Raw genomic sequence first — 13,912 nt, 5'->3', positions numbered from 1 at the left:
AACTCAGGCTCTGGAAATGGAGAGGAATAAAATGTGGATAAAAAGCAGTCTTGGACAGGCAAGTGCAAAAGATTTTTCACTGAGAATGTTTGAAAATGAATAAAGAAATGGGAGAATGAAGACGGTGGAAGGCAAAAAAAATTTAAGTAAATCAAGAGAGGAACTTGGGTGAGATACCAGTTAAGCAAGATGCCATCACAGATGAATGCAGCATTTTCAAACAGAAGATGGTGCTTTCTGAGAGGAAGAATATAAACTACATCTTCTAGCTTCTAAATTTAACTGTGAAGAGTAAGAAAAATGCTTGGGTGTCACTGGCATTTTGTCAGAGATGTCTCATAGTGCTAAAAAGAGGAACAGTTAGGAAGGGGAAAGAATGGAACAGAGAAGCAATACTGAAAATAATTTTTATTACCCAAACTGAGCACATCATGATCAGTTCTGGACACCTTGAGAAGGACAAAATAGACATGAAATGAGTTTAGAAAAGACAACGAAAACAATTAGAGACATGAAAAGCTTCTAGATGAATAATAAAATCAAACCTGTTCACTTCAGAAATGGAAAAAGATAAAGGTGTTCAAATTAATGAATGGCACCAAAGAAACTGGGTTCTGTTCATCATTTCCCATCATAAAGGAGCAGAAGGGCATCTGCTGAAATGAAAGACAAAGGATGAAGAACAATCCTTTCCCACAGCAACTGTCTGGTTCTATTCCTTTTCACCAGAGACAACTGAGACCAAGAGTTAATTTTTGCAAATTAAAAAGGAATGGAAATTTTCATGGAAAAAAATAAAAGAGAATATGTCAAGTACTAAAAATAAAAATATTATTTGATTTTAATGGAAGCTATCTTTCAGTGTAGGCTGCAGGACATAAACTGATCTTTGAGTGTGGGCAAGAGCAAAACTTTTCCCCTCCAAGGAAATTCTATTTAACTACCATGCTCTAAAATTTCTCAGACCTTTCACTGCCAAACCTGGCACTTTCCACTGTCCCAGAGAGGATGCTGGAGCAGATGCAGGAGTGGTTGGTTATGGAGCAACAGGTCCTCTTCTATTATACCAGCAAACAGGAAAAATCTGGAAGACACTAAATGTGGCCACAGGGAGACAAAAAGAGACAGAGTTTGCAGGAGCGCAAAAATTAAAACCAGACCCACAGTTCAGCTCAGTTCCCAAACATCCAAACTTTGAGAGAATAATGTGTCCGCTTGGAAACCATCAGGGGAAAACAGAGAAAAGAAGCTCTGGGCACAATGGTCTTCTGGAGGGTCTTGGTTTAGAGCAAATTTGGGAGGAAACTTCTGAATGGGGTCCCTCTAGAAAGCAAATTTAAGCAGCCCTTTTCCCTAGTGGTTTGGGAGATAGAAACCTTTTTCGAGAGAAAAAAACCTGATTATTTAATAAGCAAAGTACTTACAAACATGAAAATAATAATAATAATATTAAATAATGGAATATTCTGTTCTGAAGAGATGGTAAATTCAGACAGTCTCTTTTTCATGGGGTGTAGCTTAGCTTGCTCAGCTTTTCCGGGGTTCGGGTCTGGTGTCCTGGCTACAGTGCAGCTTGGGGGGGCCCTGGACGACAGTCCTGGTGTTCTCGGACTGAACAATAGCTGAACCATTCCAAAAAACTTCTGGCCCCAGCTAACTAAAAAAAAATTAGCTAACAGCAAAGGAGTGCTCTCTCCCGCTATCCGTGTGCAGACAGCACAGTCTGTGAGAAGGATGCGGGGAGCGAGTGCAGTTTCTGCAAACAAACTGCAGTTTCTCCCCACCTTCGCTCTCAGAACCAGCCTTAAAGGTGCAGAACTTAACATCCAGCAGAAACAGAGCAGGTGACTGGGGATAAAAGCATCATAAAGTCACCCTAGGACAAGGAGAGAGATTAATAACCTGACACAAGCCCACTGTGCCAAGTGAAGCCTGGAGATGGTGTCTTTGCTCTAGAGAGGAATAAAGACACCCTGTATTTCGCTAACTGGTCTCACTTTCACCCCTGGCACACACACATACTAACTCATACTCAAGTAATTGACAGCTTTCCTGTGGTTTTGCTATCGTTGAAACACACTGTAAGAATAGATACATTAATTTAATTTTTTTTTTCCTTAGTGACTTGGCTGAAACAAAATGCTTTTTGAATGCTTTGAATGCTTTTTTTTAAGATATGAAATAGAAAAATAGAACCAATTTTGGCATAGCTGCCATATTCCACTTCTTTCAGCTGTGTTAACATTTTCAGTAAGGCCTACTGTGTTGCTCTCAGGGATTACATGAACAAGAAGGGATGTTTCACTACTTTTGGAGATTCCAGGAGTCACTCTCTCTCTGCTGCCTGCTCAGGGACTCAAGGTGGGCCAAACATCTAGCCTACAAAGCTTCATGAACAGAACAGATGGTGTAACACACACACAAGTACTCAGTATTTCAAAAATGTACCACCCTCTTCCTTGTTTCAGTGTGTTTTCAGAGATGTTATGTCTCTTCACAAGCAGCAGAGGTTCTGAAATACAACTGCTACTCCTTTGTGTGTGTTGATGACTCTTTCAAGCATCAGTTCTGCTCCATGTTTTTTATTGTGCTATTTTAACTTCACTTCCTTCACATGATCTTCTAATGCAGCATCCTCCCCAGTTTGCATGGTTAATTATGCAGCCACCCTGCTTGAAGAGGTGAACAAAACATAGGTTTTTACACAACTAATGGGTAGCATTTTCCAAAATTCCAGATGAAAAGATTCCCTTGACACCTCTATCCATGCATTATATGATTTCTGTTTGCTTTGTGACTTGAAATTCTGTGACATATAAATTATTTTTTTTTCCCCTTTCCCTTAAAGAAGGGAATAAAACATTACTTGCTAGAAGCCCATTCTTCTATAAAGGACAAGCTGTTTTTTTTGAGGTCTGTGCACTTGCTCTGAGATTTTCCTCTTTCTACACAAGAGTTCATCCTTTGCTCTCAGCCAGAGGGGAGAGCCAGGCAGAGCAGCAGGGAAAAACAGCCAAGTACAACCCAGGAAAATTCAGACACCTCTTTCCTTCAGTTCTTTGACACACACTGACAGAAAGAATTATGACTGAGAACACCATCAATCTGATCTGCTCTTTGATTTTTAATTTTTGTATAGAGGAATTGTTCCAGTATACAATGATCAGAAAGGTGATGAGGTTTTGTCATAATCAATACAAGCTTTGAGCCACTGCTTAGAATGCTTAGCACTTTAATACAGACAGAGATATTTTGCTCTCCAGCATCAGGCCAGAATATTACCCAGTAGAAATACTTATTCACAGACCTTTCACAATCAGGTTCTCAGTTGGCATAAGACTTCTCAAGTCAGAGATAGGTACAAGGATTTCAGTGGGGGGAAAAAAAAACCAAAAAAACCACATAAAGCCAAAAGACTTTAAGCAGCTTAGAATGTATACAACTTTTTGAACAGATGATGAACACCAGTGAAACAGAAAAGACAGCCTTGTCTACACAATGATCTACAGCTCAAACTCCTCTGAAAACAACAGTGGGATAAAGTATAAATAGAAAACCAAAAAACTGACTAAGTCTGATATCTTCATCCTCTTCACTGGCATCAGGTGTTCTCATATTGCCTGGTTCTGCATCCCTCTCGCTGTAAACTGATAATGTGCTTTCCTAGGTTTACTGAAGTCCTGTTGAGATGGGGAGCTTGAGTTAAAAACATAATCCAGTGAAGACCAAAGCGATTGTGGCAGAGAATGAGCATGTGTATGAAACCTGAAACAAAAAGCAGAGGAATCTCTGCAGATCCTTTCTGCTGCTGCTCGTCCTTAAGTTTGCCCTGCAGGCACCGCACCCAAAGACTTGGACCAGGCCTTGGATATACAGGTAACACCGGGCAGGGAGCAGGGGTGGGGGGGAGAAAGAGAACAACTTGCCTTCCTACTCGAGCCTTTACAAGTAGCAACAGCTCCCGCTGGACAACTTTGCATCTGTGTCAATTAATGCAGCTCAGCAGTTAGGGAACTGTGCATCTTATGAACCAGCACTTGAGTGAAACCCCTCTCATCTGAAAGAAAGTCATTTACTTTGCCAAGCCAACTCAATTTGACTTTTCTAAAATAGAAAAATAGACCAGCTAAGCCAAAATGTAAATTTACAGAGTAATTTGGAGAAATTAAAAACTACTTTTAACCATCAGAAGGAAAATAAGGAGAAAATTATAATGTACCAAGCAGATCAGAATGTGAGCCATCCATGCTAATGCAGAATTCTTTCTCATTTTTTTCCCAGGAGTGTCTTCAAAAATATTGAAATTTAGCCTCTACACCTCAGACTGGCAGTAAGAATGACAACAATAATAATAAATCACCATATTTCAAAATCAAGAGAAAAACTAGTAACTTAAAAAACTCTTAATAACTTGTACTTATTAAAACTCATTTACATTTCAGTGAGATCACAAATTTATTGAATTTTTGAAAATAGCAACTAGTCAAGTCCTGTGACAATGCTTTAGGCTCACAAAAAAATCTGACAGAAATTAAAAAATGTGCTTGCATTTTTTCAGTGTTAGTTGCTATCAATTTCACTTCTGAATCCAAACAAGCATGTGTGCATATACAACCTAAACTTTTTCATAATGGTTTCCTTCCTCCCACCAAAAAAAAAAAAAAAAGAGAAATTCAAAAAGAGGTTGTGTTGTTTTACCAATGCAGAATATTCGTAAATTCTGAATTGGTTCCTTTCTGGTAGTCTATAAAAATCCTGTGGCCCCTCACTTGCTCCTTTACCTCACTGAACTTTTCAGACCCACTGTAGCCAGTCCCCAGCAAAAGTTCAGAGCCTTAGCACATCCCTGAACCAGGCAAAATCATCAGCCCTGTGGCTTTGAATGAGTGGGGCAGCCAGGGGAAATAGAGGGAACAGAGGAAAAACTGCTGTATCACTGGAATGTTTGGCACCCCATTGCAGGAAATGAGACAGCAAAGTCAGCTGCAGTCAAGACTAATCCTCACTGGCAAGGGGGACAGAAGCAATGAGAGAGATGAGTAGGAAACAGCGGGGATTTCCCCTTAGCAACAATGATATTTGAAAGCATAAAGACATAAATTATTTTTGGGCTGCCTGGACACTTAGCAGGAGCTGGGGATTAGGTGTGCAGGAGTTCAGAAGAAGCTGCAAGAGCTTTGAGAGGATCCTAAACTGACTGTAAAATGCATAAATCTCTGGTCTGCTGTTAGAGGTTTGCTGCAATGGTTTATTTTAGCTGAAACAGACTTCCTGGGACCTCTGCTTAGTTCAGCGACCATCATCATGGCAATGTTGAAGGCACTTGCTGTCTTCACCTCCTGCTTCTCTTCACAAAGGGTATAACAAAAGCACTTTCATTGTCAATGCTCATGATTATTTTGCCTGTGAAACTCAATGCAAGTGTACTTAAATCCTTTTTTGTGAGCCTCTCAGCTCAAAAGAAATACAAACTATAGCAAAATACACCAATTTAAGCTATCAGAAAGGCCTCTACCATTTCTCTCTGTAATTTCTGGGGGTCCAAGGCACATTAGATCACATTTGTGTGTTTGTTTGATGGGACAGCCCAGCTCCAAAGTCAGTCAGCAAGCAGAACTGATGGGCTCTAACAGAGGAACCTAGAGCAGAGACCCTAAAACATCCACATATCCCCTATTATACTGCAAAGATGTCTGACAGGCACCACCAGCAGGAACTCTGCCCAGATTTGTTAATTAACTCCCTACTGATAAGGATTGCATCAGCTCTCCAGATACAGCTAAATCATGCCAGTGATTTTTTGGTGTCCTTGAAGCTTTAAAATATGCAGTGAAAGTGTTTTCCCGTTTTTTTTTAATTTTTTTATTTTTAAAGCATTGTTAAAAATCAGATTGCCCCATATGTTTTATATTTTCAGTTCATTTGCTGGGACAGAGAATACCTTTGGGAAAAGTCTTTGTTTCCTTAAACTTAACTCAGCTGTGCTACCCATACAGATGAAGACTTTTCAGAAGTAAGGTACAGATAAGTCCAGCAGTAAGTACAGACCACTGTGGAGTCTGTGAAATCTGGATTCTTTCTCATGTGGATGAAGTCTTGTCTTGTGTAACTTTTCAGCTTTAGTATTCTTTGTCCTCAGTTTATGTACCATTTCCCCATTTCTCCAGCATTCCTTGAACTATCTCAAAATTAGGGTTAGGCAGGAACTAAACTGGAAGACTGTTCTGACCACCACAGCACACCTTGCTGCAAATAATCTTCTCTGTTGAAAAATCTCTCCCCACTGTAGGGGCAGCTTCCCTCTAGCAGCAGTTCATGCAACAGGATATTGTGAAGGGTCACTTCCTCAAAAAATCCTAGCTGGATCATGGCACTGTACATCAAAAAAAAAAAAAAAAGAGGAGGGTCAAAAGAGTACCCACCCACCTCATGCTGCCCTTCTGCCTGAGAGAGGAAGCAGCCCTGTGCATGGACGGTGCTGGTCGGACAGAGAGAAGGAGGCGGGTGCTACTGGACAGATCAGGCAGGCCTGCCAAGGGCTTTGGCCATGTCCCTTTATGTTTGGCCTCCCTTTATGTTGTGTTGGCCATGTCTTGCTGCCTCAGAGGGCATGGGAAAATCAAAGCCCAGAGAGGAGAGGGCAATAAATAACAAGGCCGTCCAAAAGGCCACCTTGGAAGAATGGGGCAGTCTCCACCTCAGGCCTTTGCACACCACTTATGCCCCCTCCCCACTACTCTCTACCCCCCACATCCTCCCCAGACCTGCCAAAGGATCCTGTTTTACACATTTTGCTTGTCCACAAGCAGCCTTTACGATGTCCACAGCCCCTCTGACCTCAGAAAGGTCTTCTCAAAGTGACTGATGGTGTTGTCACATGCTCGATCTGCTCCCTTGTGCCTGGAGCTGCACTTCCATGACTCTGGGACATTTCAGACTGAGCAGTGGCTGAAACTGAATAGCAATATGCTATCCAAGCACCATGTAAGACACCTGAATTCAGATCTGGAGTGGATGGGGATTATCAGTCTGCAGGGTTTGAAGGAGGCAGGGGCAGATGAGAATCAGCAACTGGACCAAGAAAAAGCAAAGACCAAGAGGACAAAATGGGGAATACAGATTTGGACACTGTCAAGGCAATGAGGAAAACAACATTCAGGAGAGCAAAACTGGAAAACTGGCACTGGCTGAGTAGTGAAAGCATGAAAGGGCAAAGCAGGGGCTGATGTTCAGCAAGGCAGTAGGAAGAGTGATGCATAAATAAAACATGGTACAAGAAGCACAGAAGGCTGGGGAGAACCAGGGATGCAGAGAAAGGCAGGCATGTGGCATCAGGAGAGAGCAAGAGGTGCAAAGCAGCATGCAAAGAAAAAGTAGAAAGATTAAAGGAAAAGCTTTGGGAGCTGAGAGGCATTGAGGGTCTCCTTTTTTAAAATTTTCTGCCCAGAAATGCCTATGAAAGTTTCTAACAAAGCATCCCAGATCTCCCAAAAGCCCCAGGCAGCCCACAAAGGGCAGCTGGCAGCTGCTGTCTACCACCTTCTTCATTGCGTACCTACCACAGGGAAATTGTTCTGCAGGAAAATTGACATTTTTGTCCTGGCTGTTAGCATGTTCACACAAACCAATAGTATGATAAAACCACATGTTTTCTTTGCTTTTTAGGAACCCAGGTTTACAATTGTGTTTCCATCTGCTGCAGCACACAGCATCATGTAACCCCTGCACAGAGACTCTGCATTAGGAGGCATAACCTGCCAAGGACTCTGCTCCACTGTCCAAGTTCACTTCCTTTTAGGAGAAGAGATTTCAAATTAAATATTTGGAGCCAGTGCAATGCAAATGTGTTCCTGTTAAATTCAAGCACATGGAAAGAAAATATTTTTATTTTATTATTCTGGAGGAAAAAAAATCATCACACTTCCAGAGTGGTTTCCAGCTAAAAACAAAACTCATCAAAGGACAATTTAATTTTCTTGAAATGGCACCTTCCCTCTATAAATTAATAACCTTCTTTTTTTTTTTACCTCAAACTTTCTGTTGTTAATCTGTAAAGCACAGTAAAGCTACACCCTCAACATTTTGAGATGTTATGAAAATAAAGCCATGGGAATCACTCAGTTGCTATAGTAATTAGCATCACAGGAAAAGGCCAAAAAGGAAACAAAGGACTTTGTCTCCAGAACAAGGTTTAAATCATGTATGAACTGTGTGTTAACCATAAAATCCACATAAAACAATGAGGAGAAAAGAAAACATACCAAGGCAAAATGCCTGCAAGAATAAATATAACATGTGTTGGCATAATTAAAGGCTCTATGGCTGAGACATATACCTCCTTTCTGACATTTCCTGAGAGAGTTTTAAGTGACTTGGCAACCAGAAGAATGTTTTTATTAGTTAATGGTTTGCACGTCAAACTATTTGATTTGCTTTATATTATTAATTTAGTCTCTTGCCTGGATATTTGAGGAAATCATGAAATTTTAAGTTCTCTTTCCATTAGACTAGGTACCTCATAAATATATCTAAACCACACTATATGCATATATTTTAAAAACACTTAGGATAAAGCCTTTCAATTTCTGTTCCAACCTTTGTTCACTATCTATTTCTTTTGCTCTGAAAGGCTTTCTTTTTGACACCTTTTTGTTCCACTCCATCTTCAGTAAAGAAGAAATGCTTCCTAATCACAGGACGTGATGGGTCTTGCTACGTTTTCAAACCACCGTATGCTCGGGTGCTTAAGAGCATTTGGCTTTGTGCTTTGCATCTAACCAGCAACGCACCCAGGTGAGCTGCTATTGGGCAGGGACTTAATCCCTGTCATGTTTAATCACTACATTAAAAGATTTAAAGACTAATGTTAAAGGCCATTCAGTTTGGGCACCACAGACCTACAGGATGCAGTCAGGAAAAGCCACTTGGTTTATCCCGGCAAAACCTGTTATAAATCTTTGAGAACAATAGCCAGGAGAGTTGAGAAGGAAACTCCTTTTCTGTGACACCCCCTCAGTGTGTCTCAGACACGCACCTAGACACCCTGGGACTTCCTGCAAGTTTCACACATGAGGTGTTACTTGCACCATTTACTTAAATAGCTGCACTAAAAGGTTAGCTTTGGCCCACTTCTGTTCCACATAACACCAATAAGAAAGTTATTAGGTCAGTACTGAAAAATTCCATCCGTAGTCAGTGCCTAACTCTGCAGATAGGATGACTCATCTGTTACCCAGTGCAGAAAATGTGAGGGGGGCATTTTCCCTCAGGAATCTGACTCCCAAATGTAAAATCTCCTGCTTGGATCCCACATTGTTGTGATACGATTGCTAGCAGCACTAGTCAGGAATGTTTCTTCCCTTCCAATTGGCTGAGGTATTCGAAGCCAGTCTTGGAGGTGTGGACTTCGCTACAATTTCCCAAGTGCTGTTATTCTGTGCTTAAATCAGATCTCAAAGAGCTGCACACGCAGGTTTGTCCCCCAGGGCCACACGACTCCAATGCTGTATAAACTCCACTGGCTTCCAAATCCAGTTCCCTGGTCCAAGTCCAGTACAAGGCATTTCCAGCCTAGTAAGTAATTCATCAGCTTGAGGACCCTGATGTTTACAGATCAACAGAGGCTGTCCAAAGCCTCTCTTATTATTTTCCCAGCTGGGCAAAAAATAGTATTGTGATAGCAGTACATACAATACCTTTATAATTGCTTTATCTACAGATAAAATTTAGTTCTTCGCAGACAGCCCTACAGCAATCACCACTATTTTCAGCTACAAGAACCTGGCACAAACGTCCAGGGAACAACCCTCTTTCAATAATCAGCTTCTGTCAGTATCCAAAGAGAAAAGACATCCCTCCTTGATGCTTTCCCTGCAGCCCTTTTATCTATGCTGCCTTGACTGAAAACATTTTCACAGCTACAACGTTAACAATATCGCACATCTTTTCAAATATTATTTTTTTTTTTTTACCATTTAGTCATCCCTAAAAAATTATTTTTTTTTTTTTACCATTTAGTCTTCCGTAAATGGTAAAAAAAAAAAAAAAAATAAAAAAAAATTGTAAAACAGCAGACTAAACAGTGATAACCACTAATTTAGAATCTACATGATACAAGGGTCTTACCAGTCAGGTCATTCCTTATGAATACTCATTTAGATTGACAATATCTCTATATAAACAATTAGCAATTTATTCCAGTTATCGCCATTTCACTTTATCAGGATATAGATTCATTCAAACCCCTTGTTAAAAAAAAAAAAAAAAATTAAAATAAGCCACTGTTGAATTCCTTACCAATTCCTCATCAGGATAAAAATAAAAATTGTCTTTTTCATAGATATGTGATATCCCAACACAGGTATGTTTCAATACTCCACAGCAATCTTTTTGAATATTAGCCTTTATCTTTCATTTTCCTTCTTTTTTCCTGCATCAGTGTTCCCCCCACACACATATAAATACAAACAGAAAAGCTAGGGAAAACAAAACACTTCCTAGACCAACCAGTGCTAGCAAAAGACATTTGAAAATGAGACAAGTCATGATCTCTGTACACAGGATAATTTTTTGCTAAGTAGGTCAGGAAAGACTTTGTTTAACGTAAATGTAATATAAAAGACCTTGCTGTTCAAATATTTCATCATTCACATGACTTACATGTAGTTTGTAGCATAAGCACCATGAAAAGCAGTCTTCTCTTGCGCTAGATTTATATTTATTTATTTATCATTTAAGGGAGTAGAAACTGAAATATGAGCACCAAGGAATTGTTACTGGGTGTCAGTCTGTGAGCTGGCCTCTCCAGCTCTCACTCACCATAATCATGTGTCTGTGCAAGGAAGATAAGGCACACATGCCCTCTGTGTCTCTGATGACATCTCATGATGTCCTCTGTGGGACAGCATGAGAGGTTTTTCTTCCTCTAAGGTGTCGTGGTTTAACCCCAACCAGCATCCAAACCCTATGCAGCCACTTGCTCACTCCCCCACCAGCAAGACTGGGGAGAAAATCAGAAATATAAAAGCCAGAAACCTCACAGGTTGAGATAAAGAATAGGGAAAGCAAATGCCATGCATGGAAGCAAAACAAAAGGAGAAATTAGTTCACTGCTTCCCACAGGCAGGCAGGTGTTCAGCCATCTCCAGGACAGCAGGGGTCCATCATGCCATGATGGTGACTTGGGAAGATACATGCCATCAATCCAAATGTCCTTTCGTTCCTCCTTCTTCCCTCCATTTTACCTAGAGGGAAGGATGTTGTATGGTGTGGAATATGCCTTTGGTCAGTTTGGGTCACCTGTCACAACCATGTCTTTCCTAAATTTCCCATGGACCCCCAGCCATCACACCAGCCTGTCAGTAGAAGTAGAAAATATCTTGTCTCTGTGTAAGCTCTCCTCACCAATAACATCTCTATATTATCAACTCTGTGTTTTTCAAAAATTGAAAACATAACCCCATACCAGCCACTGTGAAGAAAATTAACTCTACCCCAGAAAAAAACAGTACGTAAGGGAAGTTCAACATATAGATGAAAGCCATTGTTCCTTATGTATCCCATATTTGCATCTAGTCACAGTAAAATTGAGGATCAGAATTTTAGTGTTAAACTTCAGAGCTCATATCTAACCCTTAGTGTTTTGACACTGATTTTGATATTATTTTAATCTATTTTTAGTTCACAGATTCAGCATCATTTTTCTGAAAGACAATAAAAAAGGAAAAAAAAAGATTACTTAGACATGATAGCTAGAGTTATATCTTAATTAGTAATGAAGCACATGATGTGCTGCATGAAAATACTATTTCCAGCATTACAGGCATTATAGTATTAGAAATAACTCTACAACTTTAATTCCAGTTCATAAATTATTGCAAGCACTTAGTGTGCTATATAACTCTTAGCTGAAGGCCCTACATGCCTTTAAACCAGCTTTTGAAAAACCTGCAGCTTTGACAGGGAAATCAAGCCACAGTATTCACTCTCAAGGAAAAGATTTTCTTGCGCAAATCTTACTTTTGAGTTCAGCAGAAGTATTTTTACGGATAAGGGAAAACAAAAAAAAAAAAAAAAGAATTAGTGGTGTGTTACTTACTACATTTAGAGGCTCATTAATTTAGTTTAAGAGTGAAGAGCTTAACAGTATTTGTAAGCATGGAATTAACCAAAATTGGAAACTGAAGGACATTCCTTCTGGAGTGTAATATGCAAGTCTTAGTAACATCAGTTCAGTGTGGGCATTTTAATAAAAGATAACCTTCCCATCCTGCACAATACATCTTGCTACATTTCCATTCATTCTAAGAGACAGGTTCTTCAGGAATTTTCAGCTGTTCACTCCAAGGTGGAAAGTGTAATTTGTGCTTTGAAGGAAAATTTTTCATTCCAACACAGGAGTTTGTGACTATGTTTCAAAGATGCAGTTCGTAGTACTTTGGGTCCAACAGCACAGCAGTTGAAAATTAACTTTTCATTTTCATCTCCTTTATGGTCAGTACAGGAAAGAAGCCTCAAATAACAGACAAGCATCCAGTCTTATTCATACAGCAAATGAAAAAAACCTGCAACCCAGCAGACCATGCTGTGATGTCCACTGTATACAGAACCTACATTGTTTAAAGGTCCTACCCCACCTTGCCTTGTGAGTGCTTATCCAGCTTTACAATGCCTCTAAGTCTGCAATGACATCAATTTTGATCAATTTAGAAGCGTGAGATTATATTAATTTTAAATATCCTCTCTGGAATGGTGAGGATATTTCTTAAATCAGATGTCATTTGTGAAAAATCATAGAAACACTCATCCAGTGCTTCATTCTGCAAAAGTGGTGTCAGTTCAGCCTTTCAGGGCACAGAATCACATCTGCTCTCTGGCTTTTTACAAATATTTTTTTCCACAATTGCAAGGCTGTCAAAGAACTTTTAGGCTTACAAAGGAAAACATGACAATTAACATTCATTGTATCTGTTTGAATCTGATTCTCATGTGCATAAAGAGCTCTATATTTCTTCTTCAATGTCTCCAAACAAAGTGAAGTAGCTGGCTTTATTTTTAAGTACTTGCAATAAATGAGTACTGAAGGTTAGGAAAGAACTAGTACAAAAAAGTTTATCAGATCTTTAGCAATACAATTTACTCACAAGCTTGGCCTTTTCCATGTAAATAAAGCAAAATCAGCATTTCACAGTTTACACATTAAAAGCCAGCCTAGAAAATCAGCACCAAAAACTGTATCATACCTTAGCAGACTTTCTGAGAGACCAGAGAATGAGGATCCTGTTTTAAAAGATATTTATTTTTAGTTCAAATGAGTCCCGCATCCAGACAGCTCCAGTCATCATATTTGAAAAAGAAAAGCAGTGGGAGAAGAGAGCTCTGAAGCACCTTGGTAAAACTCCAAGGTCTATTTCCATCCCAAGGGCCAAACATTTCAGTGCTTATTCAGGGAAAAACTCTCGCATATTTCAAGTGGATTTTCCTCTGTCACGTAGGATTTTACTTTCTCTGAAAATAGCTGTATTTCTTTAGCATGCCAGACAGAAAGTTGTATTTTCTGATCTTACAAAATGCAAAATTAAGAAAGCAAAACTGAAAGCATAAGAAAATATGCAAACAAGACCCCTTACCATAGACTAATATTTGGGCAGTTGTTGGATCAATATGAATGTGATAGATGTTCAATGCTCTGCCAGATCAAACACTTATAAAATGCTTTTGCTTGGTACAAAATAGCCTAGGTGATCTCTTCTGCAATATGGGTATTACGAGTCTAGAGAAAGTTCCAGTTCTGGGGTTAAAGAGGTGTGACAGGGTCACAGGCCAAGGTCACATGGGTCAGATTCAACCTCTGACACGCACTCTAGCAGGACCCCAAGCACAAAACTTTTATCTGTATGGTATCTCTCAAATC

This window comes from Poecile atricapillus, chromosome 1 (assembly GCF_030490865.1).
Source record: "Poecile atricapillus isolate bPoeAtr1 chromosome 1, bPoeAtr1.hap1, whole genome shotgun sequence".
NCBI classification, from domain to species: Eukaryota; Metazoa; Chordata; class Aves; order Passeriformes; family Paridae; genus Poecile; species Poecile atricapillus.
Note: the sequence above shows the minus strand (reverse complement) of the source record.